Source organism: Arvicanthis niloticus, chromosome 1 (assembly GCF_011762505.2).
Source record: "Arvicanthis niloticus isolate mArvNil1 chromosome 1, mArvNil1.pat.X, whole genome shotgun sequence".
Taxonomy (NCBI): Eukaryota; Metazoa; Chordata; class Mammalia; order Rodentia; family Muridae; genus Arvicanthis; species Arvicanthis niloticus.
Window position 1 is genome coordinate 99,960,967 of NC_047658.1, and position 20,944 is coordinate 99,981,910.

At 45.8% G+C, this 20,944-nt stretch overlaps 1 protein-coding gene across 6 annotated transcripts in view; it reads right to left on the reverse strand.

Moving 5' to 3' along the window:
- The window catches only part of Ctbp2 (C-terminal binding protein 2), a 133,854-nt gene that overhangs the window by 91,795 nt on the left and 21,115 nt on the right, over window positions 1-20,944 (reverse strand). For all 6 annotated transcript variants that reach the window (XM_034485982.2, XM_034485980.2, XM_076912129.1 and 3 more), the window contains one exon: window positions 1,456-1,559. The gene's annotated coding sequence lies outside the window, so the exon portion shown is untranslated. The remainder of the gene's footprint in view (window positions 1-1,455; window positions 1,560-20,944) is intronic.

Genomic DNA, 20,944 nt, shown 5'->3' on the forward strand with positions numbered 1-20,944 from the left:
CCATTAACGGGCTGGGCTCTCCCTCAATGACTTAATTTAATAAAATGTCCCTCGGGTTTGCCTTTCCAAAGAACTCTAGCTTGTATAAGCTGACATAAAAGTAGCCAGAGCTGAGCTAGTGGGCTTTCCTCATAGGTCCCCCCAAAGAAAGGTCATGGGTACTTCTTAAGTCCATCACCTCCCAGCTGCTAAGACTGGTAATTGTCCAAAGACCACCAAGCACTCCTGTTAAGTGAGTGCCTGCCCACTTTATCAAAGAATGTCTCGGAAAGGTAAACCAAATCTTTAAGAGGGCATGCAGGGCAGGAGTAGGGCATCTCAGCCAACTTACCCTCTTCCTTCCTCCATGCGCCTCAAAATGGTGTTATTTGCTGACAGGCACTAAGCTGGAGCTATATCTACGAGCCTAGGACTGGGCTGGCTATACTGGTCTTGCCCCATGAAGAAGAAAGGGATTGGCCCAAGCAGACCCTCTTTCAATCTACAACACTATAACCACCCTCTGCCATTTTGTTCACACTAGGGACTTCTGGGGGTCACCAGTTACTGCTCCTGGAAGCTGAGAAAGCAGGGCAGAGACCACAATGCCAGCTGTGACTGTCTTGTCCATAGCTCGAACCTCTAAACTGCTGAGCTATGCTCAAGATTGACTCCCTGTTTCTGAATGACACTGTTAGTTCTAGGGTAATTTTTTTTTTTTTAAAGCAAGAGTTGGTGTGTGTGTGTGTGTGTGTGTGTGTGTACGCACCCTCGTGTGAATCCTATCAATGAAGTTGATTTTTGAGCAAAACCCCATTTTTTGTGCACGACATGTGCACTACGGCTAAAAGCACAATGAAAGGAAAATAAGAATCAAGCCTCCCTGCTAGTGCAGGACTGAGCCATGCCTGATCAATATTCTCTCTGCCCATCCCTCCTCCACCTACACCCACAGTCCCCATCGACTCTCAGGGGAAAAAGAAAGAAAAGTCATTAGATGCACAAGACATCCCCAAGGCTGCAACTCCAAAAGCATAAGCAGCGCCACTATTGCCAGCTGGCCACTACGTTTTAACGACGTCCATCTACCATCCTACAAAGTAACTGGATGGCAGGAAACCATCTCCCTAATTCATTTTTATTCTTTTTAATTAATACGTCGAGAAGTCCTCCCATCCTGGAGTTTCCTTGTAGGATAATTTCCGCTGACTTATCTCCAGAGCAGCAGCAGCAGCAGGGATCTCTTGCCACTGGACTGTATTGCTTCAGAGTTAATTACATGTATTTTGCTTTTGATAAATGAAAATACCAGATGCAATTAATTGAAAGACAATCAATATGCCCCTGCCATGAGACATCCCAGGGAAGCATCCAGAGGCTGCGAGTGATCCAGAGTCATCTGCTAATTGAAAACACCTTCCAAAGGGGATTTTAGAAAACTCGACTTTTACCTGGAGATATTTTACAGTAACTCACCAATAGAAATGCGTCCACAAACTCTACCGCTCACTCGATGGGCTGTCCGTCTTTTTCAGGAGGTACAGTTCATCAACTCGCAACCATTTACAGCGATGAAAGCCCTGCAAATACAATGGATGGGGTCAGCGAGGATACAGCACTGATCTGTTTACATCCAGCCATTCTTTAATTGCATTTTCCCGATGCCTTCAACTCAAAGCTACCAGGTTATTAAATGGTTTCATTAAAAATACTATTTGTCTTGCTGTAGCCGCAGAGCTGATCGAATTAAACAGTAGAGCACCAGAACAAATGGACCCTTTCCATCCACTCTGACACAAGGCCAAGAGTGCAGAACCAGAAAGGTGATAGTGTCATCGGCATGAAAATGTCACTTGGCTTCCTTCACAGGGCCACATAGCATGCCAAGGGACTAAACAATCAATACCTCCAAGCAAAAGGTGTTAGCAAGTGTTCTAAGAAGCACAGAATTATACAGTGCATTTCATAAGCTCCTGGTTTATAAGTGCTATTAGCATAAATGCTGACAACTGCTAATCTACTGGAACTCTGATGAACGGCTGCCACTGCCCATTAATAGAAGGCATCTTAACTCACTACTGAAATTGATTACCCAGTTAAGAATTCAATCCTAACGTTCAATAAAATTGCACTTTCTTGGCAAATGCAATATGAAGCTAGGTATTGCATTAAACAGCACTCACATCCATTTTACCCAGGTAGGGCAGGGGGAAATATATGGTACCATCCCAGTCACCTGACCTGCTGCTCACACAGGCAGGGCAGCAGCAGCAGCAAGGGTGGGGTAGTGAAGTCGGTCCTGTGACTGAGAGAAAAAGACAACATCTAGCCTGAAGGCATGGCCAGGTAGGTGTCTTTCTCTATGGCTTTTCCATGAAGATGGAATTCTGCCAGTGGGGGTTGCTATGCAACTACAGAGCTCTCACAGGAAGGCACCCTGCTAGAAAGGCAAGAGCCACATTTTAGAGACATGAACTCTTGCTGACAATCTTAACCAGTCTGCCCTCTCCCCCAAACTCACCAGTTAACCTGGTCAATATATTCTCACAATCACAAACAAACAAACAACCACCACACGCTAACGAAAGCCATAAAATCACTAACTAGCTTATCAATCAGCCATGATGTTCCCCACCATACAAATTTGGGGGTCAGGGAGAGACTGTCTAGCTCCAGACTGCTAGGATAAAAGGCATGCACCAAGATGCTCAGCCCTATCCTATCCTCCAGTCTGAAGATGCTCTAGGTTGCCAACAGAGGACGACTCAGTCAAAAGGAGGAGGCCTGGCTAACAGGTAAAGCAGCAATTCACTGCACACTGCATCACCACCATCTTACAAACCAAGTACCCAGTTTAAGTACTGGTAGGGTAATGAAGACATTCCAGGCTCTCAAGTATCAGGAATATACACAGCTTTGAGTAGTCTAGAGACTCCAATGACAGAGGTCCACCCCATCCAAAGAACCATCTGTGATGGCAGCACTAGTTACCTATAAACCTTTACATCCTTTAAAGCCTATCTCATGGATATCTTCCCTTCTCATTAGTCAGTGTTCAATAAATATTATTTGGTCTCTGAACATAGGAGGGAATCGAGTATTAATTATCAAAGCAGTTAAAACTCTGTGTAGTATGGCTTGTCCTAGTTGCCAGAGAATTCTCCCCGGTTTTTTTTTTTTTTTTTTTTTTTTTTTTGTAATTTTTTTATTTAGTTTATGTATATGAGTACACTGTCTCTGTCTTCAGACACACCAGAAGAGGGCATCAGATCCCATTACAGATGGTTGTGAGCCACCATGTGGTTGCTGGGAATTGAACTCAGGACCTTTGGAAGAGCAGTCAGTGCTCTTAACCGCTGAGCCATCTCTCCAGCCCTTCTCCCCGTTTTCAATTATTTGTTGGGTAGAATACAAAATGTTTATGTCTCCGTCTCTCTCATACATACACACTACATATGTAAGTGGTGTGTGTGTATGTGTGTGTGTGTGTGTGAATAATTTCCAGGTGTAGTGATAAACACCTTTAATCCCAGCACTTAGGATACTGAGGCAGGTAGATCTGAATTATCAGCTACAGAGTGAGACTGTCTTTAAAACAAAACAAAACAAACCTCCTGAAGCATAAAGAAATAACATACCCACTTGACAAAACTGACTCTTTTAGAAATAAGCAGGTGAAGTGCAGTCAGTCTGTAATGTTTCTCAATCATGAGCCACATCTGAGGAAAACAGAAACACTCTACCCCCGCCTAATCTTAGTAGGTAGTGGCACGGGCTGTATAGTTGACAGTCCATAGTTAGTAAGAGGGGAACACAATTGTGCCTCGAAGAGGGCTTCAAGGAGGAGGCCACACTTGGTGGAATTTCAAGCTGGAGATTCGGAAGAGCCTGTAGCCTTCAGGCAGAGCAAAGGATGATAGCGTATTTAGTGGATTAAAAATGTTAAAAGGCTTGGAAGACTGTCAGACTCTTTCAGGCAAGTACCCATTGTTAACTTGAAGGTTGGAAGAGGTACTTACAGAGGGGAGCTAACAGAACACCTATGAATTCACACACTTGTTTCAGCAGATACTTGCTGACAGTGCAGCCTTGAGTGGTGCCCTGAGGATGCACCAGGGGAAATTTTCTTGGCAGGTTTCTCTAAGAACTTCCAGGAGTATACAGCCACACACAGAAACGACTTAGCTGATTAAGATCACTGCTGTTCCTAAAGCAGGGACCACAGGATCCCAAGCAGCCTCAGCAAGGGCCCTGCCCACCTGGGAGGGGCAGCCCAACTAACCCCCACCTTCCCCCTCTTCCACTTGGGGTCAGAGATAGCATGTGAGGCTGCACACTGAGCTGCAGACATGAGCTGAACGGTAGGCATCAGGGGACTTTCCACCAGTCCAGTAAGCAGAGAGAAGGTATGTGTATACTTGGGGCTGAAGGTCAGGCAGGACCTCCAGAAATAAATGGGGTTCAAGGGCCAGCAGCTGAAGGGGTGCAGTCTCTTCTACTGAGCTCAACTTTCTGGGTCCCATGGTGATCCAGGTCTTAGGGCTGTCACGGCTCCCAAATCACTACTTTGAGTATCATGTGCCTGGCCCACTAAGTATAAGTCTACTTCAGGAAGGCCTGGACCATTGGGCATGAAGCAATGTGTTTTGGTTGTTTCATGAGAAAAAGCCAGGTATACAACAGTCCACTGCAGGGCAGAATTAAGTAGCCCATATCAGACATACAAAACATGTGCCAGCATGGTGCCATCTGGGAAGGTCTGGGATGCTGTCACTTTTGAGCAGGCAGGGTCTTAATTCCATCAACCACTGCCTTTCGTAATAAGCAAGCCACATTAATTAACTTGGAAACAATTTCCCTTCATCAAGGATGAACGTGATCCTGTAAACTAATTCTTCTGGTGTCCCTCATAGCCAGGTGAGTGTCACCACACTTAAGGTCAACCTATTCTACCTGGGGGGCTTTGTGGAATACAGCAAACTGAGGAACAGGAAACATGTTCGGCTGGCTTTAGGTTGTACAAATGTGAAAAGCTTCAACAGCTGTATCTTGGGGAACTCTTGTCTTCAAATAGGACAACCAGTGACAACTGTAGACGAACCTTGGAACCCCCTAAGTAAGGAGAGTAAAATAGACAGTGTCCCAGCACTGAAACAGGCATAGCCATTGAAATGCCCAGGCCTGGGGCTGTGTCTCCACAGACTATTAGGTGACAGGAAGTCCTGGGGGGAGGGGGGGCGCGCTGGGTGACAGGAGCACCCCCAACCTCATTGGCTCCTAGAAGGAAGGGGAAGGGGAGGGCATAGCAGGTGGGGAATCTTGGCAGTCACTGGAAACAAGGACCGCCCCTTAATTATTAGGATCTGCTAAGCATGGCTGCTTGAGGCCAAGTTTTAAAGGGAATGAAAGTTGGACCCATGAACATCAACAACACACACACACACGGATGTCATTTTGTGACCTCAACATGAGTGGCCACACCCAAACCTGCCCAGCTAGCCAGGAAAGAAAAGGGAGCTGCTGTGATCAACCTGACCACAGGCTCCCCAGGATGGGGTGGGGGGCAGCGTCTATAGGAACTTGGAGGACTATAGACGGTACAACCATCTTCACTTGGAATGGAGACATGAAGGAACGCCTGTCAACAGATCAGGAATCCCCGAAAACCAGCCTAGCTCAAAGAAGTCTGACCTCCAAAGTCTTGAGCAAAAACCCACTAGGGCACCTTTCAACCTCTACCCAAACACCACCTAAAGGTGTCTTACCTTGGGCCCATCATTCCAAACAATACCTAGGTCAAAATGACCAGTGAGGACCAAGCTACTGTTTGAGAGATTCAGGAACCTGCAAGGAAGAAGTAGATACAAGAGAAAGCCCAAGTTGAACCAGCAAGTAAGTGAACCAGCCTGAACCATCCTGTCCATCATGGCAGTGGGATGCTACCCAAGAACCTTGGCACTAGGCACCTACCAACACTCAGCTGAACAAAGGAAAAGGAGCATAGAGTGGAGTCCACACGGCTGCCTCTGGATGTTTGGGGCACATACTATCACTATAACAAGATGGAACCTGGACACCATCCTAAGCTTCAGTGTAAGGACAGGGAGAAAGGCATGATGGGAGGAAGTATGAAGAGTCTGCAGGGCAGAGTTCTCACACAGACACTGGAAGAAGCATTGATCATCTAGTCTTAGGAACTTTGGCATATTTTCCCTAATCTGAGACAGATGGTTAATATTTACATATTAGTAAGAAGTCATTACATGGGAGGTTCAGTAACATTAGGGATATTATGTTACCTATACCATATATTATGTGATATACCATGTATGTGAAATGCCATATAGTACAGTATGATGAGAGATGTAGACTTCAAACATTACAGAATATGTAAAAATATAGGAATATCTATAGGTCAAATGAAAAATGAAATACAAAACATATTCAGATTTTTTTTATTTAAAAATATTCTCCAGTGAATGAATTTAATCTTTTAATGTATACATATATGCATGAGACAAAAAAAATCTAAAGTGTTATTTCTCCATGCTACGGTTGAAAGTATGGAGCAGTTATTTGTTAGCTTTCTTCCCACTTCCCTGTATGTGGCCATGTTCTACACGAAGCAGGTGTTTCCTGACATCAAGAAAATGCTGCAAGTTTCCAGGACAGTGGGGACAGAGCTGAAGCTGGGAACAGAGGAGAGGTGCTCCCCAGACTGCTTCTGTCTGGTTTTCCAGCCACCTGGACCCTGACTTGGGGCGTGAGTCCTTAAAATAGCTACAGTACAAGTCAGTAGATTATGAAAGTGGAGTGTCCTTCAGAGTTCAAACTACTACAAAATGATACCTGTCCCCTCCTGGGAATCTCAATTCAGAAATCAGAATTGCCAATTTAGCCCCGAGATGGGGAAAGAGAGACAGCCTTGAAATACTGTATTCATGAGGAGAGTAATTTGTAAATGCTAAATGGTATCCCCCTTCATACAAATTGCCAAGGTATACATGGTCTTACATGTATACATACATGGCTTGAGCCAGGTATGGTGGTACATCCTGTAATCCAAACACTTGGGAGGCTTAGAGAGGGGGCTACAGAGTTCAAAAAAGACCAGCCTGAGCCAAACAGCAAGTTCAGGGCTAGCCTTAACTATCCATATACAGGGTCTCAAAAAACAAACAAACAGCATTCAAATAGTTTATATGGAACTGAGATTCCTAGAACTTACAGTTTTTACAGTTCTCACTGAAGCATGTGGGGCTTCCACTTGAAAAAAGCAAACACACGCAGCCCCTGCTGGACTTGTGCATCGGGTTGGCACTCCTTGCTATTCTCAGGACATAAATGCTAACAATGTTGAAATCCAACAGTCCTTTAGACAGGATCTGATTCTTACTAGTCGCTGTGCTCTACACATGAGGAAGAAAACTGACAAGGGGGATTTTCTTAACCAAATCATGGTGACACAAGCCACACTGGGCTCCTGAGAAATGGGACATGGTGTGCAGGGGCTACGAAGATGTTCGGTTCCCTTGGACACCATGCAAGCAAGGCTGCAGAAATGTCCCACTGAGGAACCTATCAATGCCTATATCCAGCCTCCGTTACTGTTACAGATGGAGAGAGAGAAGAGGGAGGAAGTAATATGACATCTTGCTGCATTCGTTACTTCTGCTACACCTCCACGTGCATCTAGCAAGATAAGAGGGCTGGAGAGGGGGCTTGTGGTTAAAAAACTGCTATGCATATGTGAAGACCTCCTGAGTTTACATTCCCAGAAGCCAACTCAAGTCAGGAAGGTAACATGAAGTGTAATCCCACTACTCTGATGGTTGAAAAGAGAGGCAGACACAGGAGAAATCAGGGCGGGTCCTGTTGACAAGAACAGGCACTGGTCTGGGGTCATTGCCTTCTGGCACCTAGCCCATAAGAGCACACAGCACCCTGAACTCTGACCTTCCACTGGAGCTGGTACTTCTCAGAAAGTCTGCCTGGCTTGTTTTCCTCCAGATGCTGCACAGCCAAGCCACCCCCCAAGCCACACCTGACAGAAGGCTGCTGATCTGGGGTGAGGGGGAAAAAAAGAGCCCTGGAGCAGCTGGGAGAGTGGGCAGCTTGGGATCAGAACTCCCTGATCCAGCCTGGCTGAATCCAAACTACAGGCAGCAGGCTGGAAACGGGCTACAACCGTCCCAGCCACCATGTGTATGTACACTGGGCTGGCTGGCTTCCAATACCCAGCTCACTCAAAAACAGTTCTGGAATTGGAGTGTTCCAACAGATCGCCAGGGTCAGCAGAGCTGCCTGGCCCAGAGCAGACCCACAGTTACGCCCCTGTTCCTCAAGAAGCTCCGGGACCCAGTCGGTGGCCTCAGCCTCTGTGCCAGCTTTTTATACCAGGCAAAAGGTCTTTTCCTAGCAGTGGATCTGTCCTCCCACATCCTCCCTTTTAAGGAGCGGAGTGTTGGCTCTGTGGCTAGCACTCACAGTAACTCCCTGCTGATTCAAAGACTCCAAAAGAAGAAAATTACAGGAACGTCCTTGCTGTTTCCGCCTTCATTGTCTCCGGGCTTGCACTTTTCTCGATTCTCCCCACCAGAGTTTATCCTTACCATCACCAGGCAACAATCACGAAAAAAGGCCTCTTTCCCCCCAAATGCTCAGTGACGTACGGTGTGCGGGTGAAGAAAGATTTCAATACTAATACTGCTCTCCCCTCCTAGATTTTTATGAAACCTTAAATGGCCGTTTTCTTGAAGAAGTGAGCCATTTTCAAACGCCAGCATCACTTGGCTCCAAAGCTACTGCTGGGGGGGGGGGGGGAGGGGGGAGGAACCACTCATGAATCTTCCACATGAATAAAAATTACATTCTACATAAATTAAATATATAATTTGATTAAACATGTTTATGTCTTTGTGATGACATTTAAAATAGAAGTAATCATTTTCTTTTTTTTAAACAAGAAAAACTCTTTCAAATATAATTCGAAGCTGTCAAACCAATCTTCTGCTACAGATCTCTTAAATGTCACATACCTTCAAAAGGAGATGGCAGTCTCCTTTTAAATATGCAATTCCAAACAGTGTGCTCTGAATCAAGACTGTATTAAAATACACCGCTGGCATTTATCCCGACTTAAGTAGCGCCCTTTCCTCCTCTCTCTGGGTGGATGGGCTTCTACGGTGGATGAACTTAGAAGCCCTGCAGAGGTGTCCCTCCCCGTGACAGCTCTCTCAGTTCAGGGGAAGAGCCAGTAAGTGCCACAGCTGTTGCAAACCCCAGGGCTTGACACCAAACCCACTCTTCATACCCTAAGAGAGCAAAGGTGTCCACTGGTTGAATCTAGCTCTTCCCCGACCCAGATGCCTCACTGAACTCTGTGTAACCCAATTTTGGCAGAGCGTTGATGACCCATTGTAAGACAGTGTTGATCAAATGCAAGAAAAACTCGCAGCTCATTCTCATAAGTCAATGACCTACATATTCAATTGCTTATTCACCACCCCGGTAGCAAACACTGCTATATTTAAACACAGCACAGATATATCCTTTTTTTTCTAAAATGCTTAGAGACAAATAATCCTTATGCTCCAGCCTTCTTCCTCTGGTTGGTATCGAGCATTTGGGGAACTCAAAAGAGCCCGCTGTTCCATCTCTCTAACCAGGGATAGGAAGAGCCATTTCCATAAACAGCAACAATCCCGATACAACCTCAGCACCTGGCTCACAGTAAGTGCTCAGGGGGAAAAAAAATCCAGATCAGATGACTTCAAGTTAGTTAAGCACAGGTGACAAGCATGTCACATACAAAGTGCAGAGCATATATCACAGCAAAGACCAACATCTGAATTAGCTCAAGCCACAAGAGATGAAAGGAAGAGTTTGATGGTAAAATGAAAGGCTGGTGGGGACCACAGCTCAGCTGCTCGCATCTCTTAAGAGTCTCACCCAAGCTTTTCCTAAAGTATGAGTTAAGTCATCCAGCAACCTTAAGGCTTAAGGGTGACATGAACTCTAGGGGCAGTGTCTGAAATGCCACATGGAATCAATCAACCCAGTCCCCCAATCCAGAGGCAGATACCTGCATCAATAAAGGTGGAACCAATAGGATTGGGTAACTTCAAGAGAGCCAATCATATAGAGGAATGCAGAAAGGGGCGGGCTAGATGAGCACACTTCCCTAAGGAGCTCAGGTACACCCAAGGGAGAAAGTCATTCATCAATCGTGAACAGGAGCTAACAACTTACAAGCCCCAAGCCATCACCTTGAAGATAAGAGGATCCGGCTGGCAGTAGTGGCTCAGACTTGTAATCCTAACGCTCAGGAGGGAGGCTGAGTCAAGACAAGATCAGTATGGACTATATATTAAGACCCATCTAAAAGTACAAAATGTTGCAAACAGGAGGTCAAAGGAGAAGGGAGAGCAAGGAGGAAGGAAAGCGGAAGAAAGGCAGGAAAGAGCAGCAGCAACTACCACCGGAATCCTTACTCCAGTTCTGAACAGGCAGTCATGAAACTTAACGGCGAAAGCTGAATCTAGTCACTGAGGTGTGTACAAATGCAAGAGAGCCCAGGGACGCTGTTCTCTTTAGAATCCTGGCAGATTTCCTATCCTGGGTTGCAAGGCCCTCATGGTGCAGATGACTAGAGCTTGGTTACACCATTCTGAAACCTGGCATCTGGTACATCCACAACTGCACAAAGAACTGAGGATGAATGAGTTGGAATGCAGAACAGGGCCAGGCCCATCATCCCCCATCCTCAAGCCCCACCCTTGAGCCTTCCCTAGGAAGGATCCAGCACCTCCTCTCCCAGGCACTGGTGTTCCAATACTGGACCTTGCTGTCAACCCATGAGTCAGATGGAATCTGATATTCACACATAGCGTATAAGCATATGCTCTTATGATGGTTTGACATTACCATGGTGGGGCACACCTTCAATGGAAACTGTGCTTGGAATGCAGAAATCTGACCTTTCCTCAAGCCAGTGATGCATGCAGTAGTGGCGCACGCCTTTAATCCCAGCACTTGGGAGGCAGGGGCAGGCGGATTCTGAGTTCGAGGCCAGCCTGGTCTACAGAATGAGTTCCAGGACAGCCAGAGCTATACAGAGAAACCCTGTCTCAAAAAAAAAAATAAAATAAAATAAAATAAATAAATAAATAAAATAAAATAAAATAAAATAAATTTAAAATAAATAAAAATAAATTTAAAAAACGACTGGGCAGTAGCACCAGGCCTCAGTTCCCTCCCAGGTAGCAACAGCTGAAATACCTAGCTTTTTGGAACAAAATAGAACCATCAACTGAACTAGTTCTCAAATCCTAGTTGGAATCAAATGACCCTAGACAGGGCTCCTCACCACACCCCTTCCCTCAATATTGTGCTTCTGACTTTTTTTAAGAGGTCTCAGACACAAGCCAAAAATTGCAAAACTGCAAACCTAGATTAAGTTCCTGGTGGCAAAGGACCTCACTGCCACCGTCCAGTCACCAAGTCCTGTGGCAATGCTAGGAGGGGAGTAGTACAGGGAACAAGTCACATTCACATCAGAATACATCACAGAATACCTCCTTAGTCTGGGGACCACAGGCCTGAGCACATCCACCTAGCATTATTCTGCAACTCTATAAAAGAGAACAGAAAAACCAATCATGTTGAATAAGTAGAAAACATGAGTGCCCTCCCCCAGACTCCACAACCCACTTCCAACAGAAAAAAAGAGTGTGCAAACCATCCTGATAAGGGCAGAGTCCTGGATTTGATCCCCAAATCCAGCCAAGCAGAAAGCCAGAGTTCACTAAGTGGTTTACAAAATACCTGGCTTTTTGTTTGTTTTTGGCGATGGGATCCTGGTATCACAGCTTAGCCTGTGACTACATAGCGATCCTACCCACCACAGCATCCAAGCTACTATAATTATAGACATGTGCCACCACATGTTTTACAACTTGAAAAGGTGTATTGATTGAAGGGAAAAGAGCTTCAGGCAAAATAAGCATACACGGTGCCAACGTACATCATACTGTGTGGTGTAAGTGTGTGTGTTGCATATAATATGCAGATGAAGTATTACATGGAAAATTCTAGAACAAGTAAGACTTATCTTGTTGGGGGGAGGGGAGGAGAACTAAACCTACCAACCAGCCAACCAAACAAATAAACAAAATACCCATCCGTTGCCTGTGGTAAACATGGAGGTGGTAGAGGAAGGACATGGTCCACACAAGGCTACCAGGAAACTTTCTAGATGGAGTGGTTAAGTTCTATTATCTTGATAGGGTGTACATGTCAGAATTCATCAATGGTACAGCCAACATGGGTCATATGGCTGTTCTTTCCCAACAAATCCCCATTGCAGTCCACCAATACAGCCTCTACATGGCATGATGCTGAAATATTCTAGGTGAAGCTGAGGTCTGAAAGGCAGCCCGGTGATATAGCCACCACCAAGGAAGAGCAGAGAGAGAGAGCAGAGGGGAAGTGAGCAGTGCTGGCTAGAGAGCCTCAGTTGGCTGATCTGTGCTCGCTGTTGATTGATACTCAGTAGCCAAAGGTGAAACTAGAATCAAGCTGATCTTCTAAGGAAATCTCAGCAGCTCATTAGGGAAACCTTCCACTCCATCAGTTCGGGGCTTCTCTTGGGAATGAACAACCAAGGACCAAAGCCTTAGTACTCTACAGTGACCAGATCAGTGACTTTCAAGGGTTCCTGTTCACATACTAAAAAGGCCACACAAATTCAGACCAAGAAAACTCAAGATTCCTGGCCTGGGGAGATGGCTCAACGACTATGGTGGCCTGCCTATAATCCTGGGGTTGTTGGGGAGTGGGGGGAGATGGGAGGCAGAGATGAGATTCCCCAAGACAACTGGCTATCCAGCTGAATTGGCAAGCTCTGGTAGAAAGCAGTGGTGGAAGACCCACACTCTGCTTCAGCCATGTGTATACACATACACATAGACACACACACACACACACACACTTCACCCATGTCTGTCTGTCTGTCTGTCTGTCTGTCTCTCCACACACATACACACACAATACATGGAAGAATAAAACAACAACAACAAAAACTAGAGATCTCATCCCACGAAAAGAACCAGAAGAATACAAGGGTGACAACTCACAGGTTTCCACATGGCCTCGAAGCTCATTAAGGCCAGCCTACAGGGCATCTAACTCTCCCTTTCCAAGCTTTGTTAGGGTAGTACAGCCTTTTTTGGCTTAACAGCTTGTCAGGTTCCTTTGGAGGATGCTGCTAAGTAACTCGTGATTCTAACAAGGCTGCCATTAAATAAAGTGGGATTTCTCAATCTGAAGTTCCCTTTCCAGAGTAGGTCACAGGCAGCTGTACTTACAAGCCTCTCTTAGTACCCAAGAGGCTTTTTAAAGTATTAAGTAGAGAAAATGCACGTAACTTCCCAGTTAAAATATAGTGCAGACACTCTAAAAGGTTGAGGCAGTATCCACTCCATTTTCATTGCCAGATGGCAAGACACTGTGATAAAAGCACATACTTCGATAAAAGACTCAACTGCTGTGACCCTTGATGAAATACTAGCTATCTCTCTCGAATTGGGGAAGATCCTGAAATCACCTAGTGGAGGATCCTCAGTTCATCCTGAAATCCTGTCCAGAACTGAAAGAAAAAAAAAAAAAAAAAAAATCCAGAGTCTCTAACCCGCTTGATTGTAAACAGATGTGTGCTGGATTCAGGCTCTTCCACAGAGAGAAGCCAAGCCAACAGACTCTTGGGAGAAGCTAGAGCACCTGAGAGGCAGAGGGTAATGGCCATCCATGCAGTGTAGTCTAGAGATGGCAGGAAACTGGGTAGGAGGCTGAGACAGGGGGGATACAATCTTAGTTGTGACCCTGTCTCAAAATAGAAAGTAAAAAGTCTAACAAAGCAAACTGCCTAGCACATGAGAAGTCCCGGGTTCAACCACATCAAGGAAAAACAGCTGTCAAGATATGGCATAGATTGGTTTAATAACCATTTGATTACAGAGATGTTAAAATGTTATCAACCAGTGAAATAGAATACAGACTGAAGACCTCCAGTAAGGTTAGAAACACAGGAGTCCCCACTTCAGATAAAAAACCTGGGGTTCCCCAAGATTAGACTTGTCTGTCATTCCACTGGCAGAATGGGGAAGGAGTTTGCAGCCAGCCTCTGAACCAGTGCCTGGAGCAGGTTAAGTTCTCCACAACTGCCTTCTGCCACAAACTCCAAACAACCGAGCCAAGCTCCAAGACGTCACATCCAGACTCACCAAGCATATAGAATATTCTGTATAGAATATTCTTATCAACTCTTGAGAAACAAAAGCCACTAAAACATGAGTTTTCAAAGTTCCATGACATTCAAGTAAGTGAAAATGGATGATATACAAAAAAATACCAAAAATAAGCATTCAAGTTAGTAAACCACTGAATGTTATTTTTACATCCTAATGAATTTAGTTTCATAAACACAAATCAAGCAGACACTCTCAAAATTCTAATGGTATGGTACAAACAAAGCTTTCAGTGATAGCTTAAAAAAAAAAAGATCTCTTTTTGCTAGAGTATAGATGCCATCGAGGAAAATATGTAAGGAGCAACTCACTTCAAAGGGTCTCCCTCATGGTCTGTGTCCATTAACTTGGCTCTGAGCTGGCCCAGACAGTGGCTGAAGCCCAGACAGTGGCTGAAGCAGCAAGGAGATAGAGGACTAGGAGTCATGCTCTCAGTCAGTAGAGCATGGGGATCAGAGTTCAAGCCCTGGCACAGACTTAAAAACAGAGGTGTCTATCCATGATCTTGGTGCTGGGGGAAGGGGCACACACAAGGAAGGGAATCCAATAGGGTGAATCCCAGGGTTGTAGCTGAGTTGGTGAGCTCTGACCCTTCTCTAGAAAACAAGCTGAAGAGTAGATATCTGATGTGTGCTTGCACACAAACACCAGAGCTTGAGGTCCTTTATCCCCGCCAGGCATGTTTCAGTCAGGTGTCTGGTAAGCACATAGCAGGTGGGTGGGTACCCAAAAACACAGAGGGCATCCACCTCATGGGGACTTATCAGCATCAAGTGTAGGGCAGCACCAAGGTGTTTGGAAAGAAGACCCAGACTGCACACTTTGCTGTGTGTGCTTCCATCCGTGTCAAGCCCATCACACAGAAAGCACCCCAAGTTCAAATCCCAGAGTTGCACATACTGACCACAAGTATGTGAAATTAGCAGGCTGGATACACAAAACCAGGAGTCAGGGAAACACACTGAAGTTCTGTTCCACATGCTCTACAGCCTGGTGGGGTGCAGAATGGGGAGTTACCTTAAGCTGAACCCCTCCATCTGAGAACAAAAGCTTTTGGTTTGGAAACTGTTATTAGAACTCATCTGAACATGACTGTAAAAGTGTCTATCACTACGTGAGCAGAGACTGATCTATTCAGCCTTCTAACCAAGAACAATCCCTGCTTTAAGAAGTACCCTAAAGTCTAACCACTTCCCTTAAACACAAGTATAGCATACCTTGCCCAACCAGGGAACCTTGGGGACAAGGATACCTCATTCCTGCAGAATCCACTGTATGGAAACCAATACCCAAGAAACTGTCCTGTACGGAAAGCACTCACCACCACGTTCTCAAGACTAGAGCTTATTTGAAATGAGTAAAAAGAGAACACTAAATGAGAAACTAAAAACTACACTTCTGGAGTGGAGAGATGGCTCAGCGGGCTTGCAGAGGTCCTGAGTTCAATTCCCAGCAACTACATGATGGTTCATAACCATATGTAATGGGATCTGATGTGCGCCTGAAGACAGCTATGGTGTCTTCACCATAAAAATTAAATAAATAAATCTTTAAAAATAACAACAACAACAACATTTCTAGGCAAGACAAGAAAGCCACATCAAAACTGTGCCCTAGGTTACAGAACATTCCCCACATGCTGTGAAAAATAAAAAATAAACCCAAGGACTAGGTTAATGCTGTTCTGAGAGACCCTAGTACCAACAGCCATTATAGAGCTGCACCCTTACCAGCTCGTAGAAAGGACGGGGCTCTAAGCGCCTGTGTAAGAGCTCACAGCAGATTCTGATTGAAACTTGACAGACTCAGTGGTGACCCAATCCAACCCGAGGACCACCTGGCGGGGGGTGCAAGACCCTCTACTTCCTGCCCTTTCCTGCCTCTGCCCCCAAGGTCGATTCAGGTCACCTCAGGAGGGGTCACTAGATCTTCCATCTGCAAGAGTCCCCTGAGGAACAGCTTTCAGACACACTAGTACAACACTCTATTCCCAGCATGGGATTCTGCAGGTTTGCAGTGTCAGGAACCAACCAACTCACTCATTCCCAGCCCCAGAGAACAGTACATCATGGGCCTCCAGCTTTTGCAGGCCAAGGATGAGTTACTGGAGAAAGCTGCTCTTTTCCTACGAAAATATACATAACCTTTCCCACCTTTTTGGCTGGTGCCTCTATGGGGTTCACACCCCTCCACACAGGTTGGAACACTGGAGGTCCCCAGGGTGACCAGCCCGAGTCCTGTACTAAAGTTGTTTCCTAGGCAACAGCTGCTTTCTCTTTCCAGATACCAGGGGATCAGCAGGAAGACCATTCCTACTCCTACATCTGCTTCAGTGGCAAAAGAGAGGGCTGGTCCACTTTAAGATTCATGGGTGCTGGCTACACTGACAACAGTCTCACAGCAACTCATCATATAAAGTTATCTCCCTGTTTGAAGGGTACACATTGACACAGCTACATAAGATGACCATCATCCTGTTGATGGGAAGCCAGGTGTCCCTTTTCAGAGGGAAATGGAAGAATTTCAAGATACTGCTCAACTGTACAGCGGGAAGGGAGATGGATACATACTGTCATTCAGGTGGTCTGTGAAGAGCTGAGACTCTCTCTCACAGCAGCACTTAGCCCCTGCACTGACTGTACCAAGCCTGAGAGGCAGGAAAGTTAGGGCTTCCAGGTTTGTCTAGGTATTCATTCCAGCTGCAGATGGAACTAAGACAACGTTAAAGGTATGCTGGTGGTTACTAGGATCACCTGAAGGATTTAACTAGCCAAAACAGATCTTTCTCTAGGCCACTAATAGTTTGAGCTACAAGTTTTTGAAGTTTTTTCCAGGTGATTCTCAGGTCCACACAGGGATGAGGATGCAGAGTGTGGAACACAGGGCGGTCTGGGCAGGAGACCAAGTGAAAGGGACTGCAGCCTAGCCCCTACCCTTGCAGCCCATGAATGACCCCAAGACATGTGTGTGAGACAGCTCCTCGCAGGACTCCTAAGTTCCTACTGCACATGATGTGACTGCCCACTGCCCTCTGGAAGGGTGACGAGAGCCTTTCCAGCAGGGCTTCTGCAGGCTTGTTCAGGCCACCAGCCCAGAGCCCTGCAGGGGATGGACCACACTGCGCTACCCCTAACCCCAAGACTCAACAAGGGAATGAGTAAAGATCCACCTCTCTGAGAGAAAGACAAAAAAGGAAGGCTACAAACCCATTCTTGTGGGCACTCTGCCCTTAACAACTCCCAAGCCTCCCACTTAGGTCTGATCTGCTCCAAAGCAAACTCCCGCAGGGAATGTGTTCACTTGGCCTCGCTGCATCTCCTACGTGCCAGGGCCTAAGGAACGTGAACCCAGAGGTCTGTTACACGATGTCATCCAGAACACTATTAAAACCCTGCCCCACTCCTCAAACAGTTGAGCATCCAGGGACATGCAGGAGCAAAGACTGAACATGTCTCTCCAGAATGGTAACCGGAAGCTATTCTTCCTATCCCATGACCTGAGAAGAGCCAGGTGACTTCATATGGACTCTGGGCAGGCAGAGGGGGAAGCCATACCATTAGCTTGACATCATCACCAAGAAGAGAACCGTTTGTTTATTATAGTCTCACGATCCTGGGTATTCTTTTACTTAGAAATCTAAGTTTTCACTGGGTAGTGGTGGTGCATACCTTTAACCTCGGCACTCAGGGAGGCAGAAGCAAGCAGATCTATGAGGCAGCCTGGTCTCCAGAGCAAGTTTCAGGACCCAAGATTACACAAAGAACCCTGTCTCAGCAAATGAACAGATCTGTTTCCCAGCTGAAGCTTTACACTTGACAGAACCACAGATTCACTGAGCTATAAGGGAAACACTAGCAATTCTGAAAGCAGTTTACACACATTGAAAGCTGAAAATGGTTTACTCGGGGAAAAAAGAGAAAGAAAGAAAGAAAGAAAGAAAGAAAGAAAGAAAGGAAGGAAGGAAGGAAGGAAGGAAGAAAACAAATCAGTGTGACGGAAGAGATCTGTAAAAGATGAGTTTTCACAGTGTATGTACCAGACCAGCCAGAGTTGAGCCCCTTAGCTTGGTATATAGCCCTTGTGACAATAGTGGGCTGCTGGTCTAAGGACCAACACCCCATCCCCACCTTGCCATCCTGCCCTGCCCTTGTTAGCTCCAGCCGGTTCTCTTCACGGATGGGGAGCTGTGCATTCCAGGGTCGGACTTTATCTTCTAAATGCACAATGTGCTCAGGCCAAAAACAAAACAAAGGCCTTCCCAGGATGCTTTCCAAATTCCTGAAACACACTGGGTGGAAAAGAAATGGAGCCCCGTTTCCTCTTATTTTTTTAATTTTACACTGGCTATGTTTATAATAAAATAGAATAACTTATTTATTTGCTTACCTTACTTGGAAAGACAATAAATTGGAAGGGCTTCATAAATCTCACGGGGAATTCCTTTAAACAAGGATCGTCAGCAAAAATCCGTAAATAACCCCCTGGCAGCCTTGAGCAATCACCTCCAGCCGCATTCCTGTTCCTCCTGCCTTTGTGCATACACTTGCAAACAAATCAAACTAAGAACCACTTTTGCTTTTTTTCTTATATGGTAAGGTTCCGAAAACATCCAGAGTGCAGGCGAGGTCTTGAAGCCAGGCTGTGATGGGTCTGAGGAGAATGACCTTCGCAGTTCAGAACCCATGAAGATGGACAGTCTCACACAGAGGTTTCAAGGACTGTGCTAAAAATAAGTTTAACTAAGAGGCAGAAGGAAGCTTGGTGGATAATCAAACTGCACCCTCTAAAGAACTGCAGTAATCAATTTACATATCACTGGAAAGGAAAATTACCATAACTAAAAGGGACAGTTCTCCAAGCCAAAGGTTACCAAGAAATTCAGCCCAGCTTACCACTATCAAAAAGTAATTAAATACGTATTTTCAAACAGGCGCAAACTCAAAACTGCTACACACCTTCCCCCAGAGACCTTCACTTGGGTGTGAGACACACACAGCTTCCGAAAGCAAAATATACTTGTCTCTGGACATCTCTTCCCTCAGTTGCTTAGCTGGATAAGGTAACTGGATTTTAAGTTCCACTGAGGTTCCCATATAGCAAAGAGCCAGCAGTCTATAAGCTGGCTACGCTTCACTAGTGCTAGGTAAGAGTCCAGCCAGTGGGGTATGGCATTTATATACTGAGCACCACCAATCTGAAAATACTTCAAAATCCACAACTTTTTGAGTGCTGGCATAGCACAGGTAAAACATTCTACACCATGCAAATGTCCATGTGCCAAGCTGCTAGAAGGAAAACATTAATCAGCCCTGGGTAAGACTCAAGACCTCATCATCCATATGCAAATGAGCACACTGGGGCAGGGTGTGGCTGGAGAGATGGCTCAGAGATGCTCTTCCAGAGGACAGTTCCTACTACCACGCTGGTTCACAACGTGCCAGCTCCAGGGAATCTGACCTCCACGGGCACTGTGTGCATGTGATACACATACATACATGCAGGCAAAAGACTTGTCTTGCACGTACAACGTAAAACATTCCTTTCTATTTTTGAGACAGAAGACCGTGGCTGGCCTCAAACTCAAGAGATCTGCCTGCCTCTGCACATAAAAATAAAATAAAAAACCCTGGTGTATAGACAAATATTCCCAAAATTATAAAACTCCAAAATCTGAAACACTCCTAGTCTCAAGCATTTTGGATAAAGGGTTCTCAGTCGTGGCTACGAAGGATCTGCCAAACACATTTCCCTCTCCTCCCTCGATCGAAGCTCATTTAGAAATGGTGTTATTTCCTAATGTGCATCTAACAAAAGGCCTTTCTAAAGAAGCCACTTTCGGTTGACACACTGGGAGCTGGAGTCCAGACCAGGCACTAGGCATCCCTGATTGGCACAGCTGGCGGGCTGTCTCCTCTTAAGATGCCAGCTGGGGCTTTCCAACCCACAAGGAACAGGTCTACCCAAAGGTGAAGACAGGAGTAGAGGCCCTAGAGAGACCTGGGAACGGCCTGTGCCCAGGACACCAGCAGGCTCTGACGGCTGCACCCTGCAGCTTTGCTGTGCTCTGGCCTTCACTTTCTAGAGTACAGCTCTGGCTGGTGAGGTCTGTGGGTTGCTTCCTGTTGGGTATGGCAGCTCCTTAATAAGTTTGCCAATGTTCCTCCAAGCACTTTCCTCCGTATTTTTTTAAGAGCTTATCTGAGGTATAACTGAAAAAAAAGCAAGGATGAATGTACCTGTGAACCCATCGCCACAACCATGGTGATGAACGTGGTCCTCTCCAAAAGCTACCAAGTGCTGCCTCATGTCTTCGATTAAAATCTAGTATTCTCCCTGCCCCATGAGAAATCTCAATAGTCAGGCTATCCAGGAATGGAGGAGGGAGCTGCCACAGGGAGGATCATGGAGCGAGGGATCCCTCCCCTCCACAGGCCCCTCTCATGTAAGACCTGAGAGGAAGCAGACTTCTCAGAGTCTAGCACATCACTTCCAACTGTCCTTGCCCCATGGCCCTGGAGCCTTGAGGTATGTACCACATCCACCTTTTAACTTATAATCCAGATTCAGCTCATACCTTCAGGCCCCCAGCCTGAATTCTGTAAGCAGGTGCCTGGGTCTCCATCACCTTCCCTGTACAGCACCTCAGGTGACTACGCCAA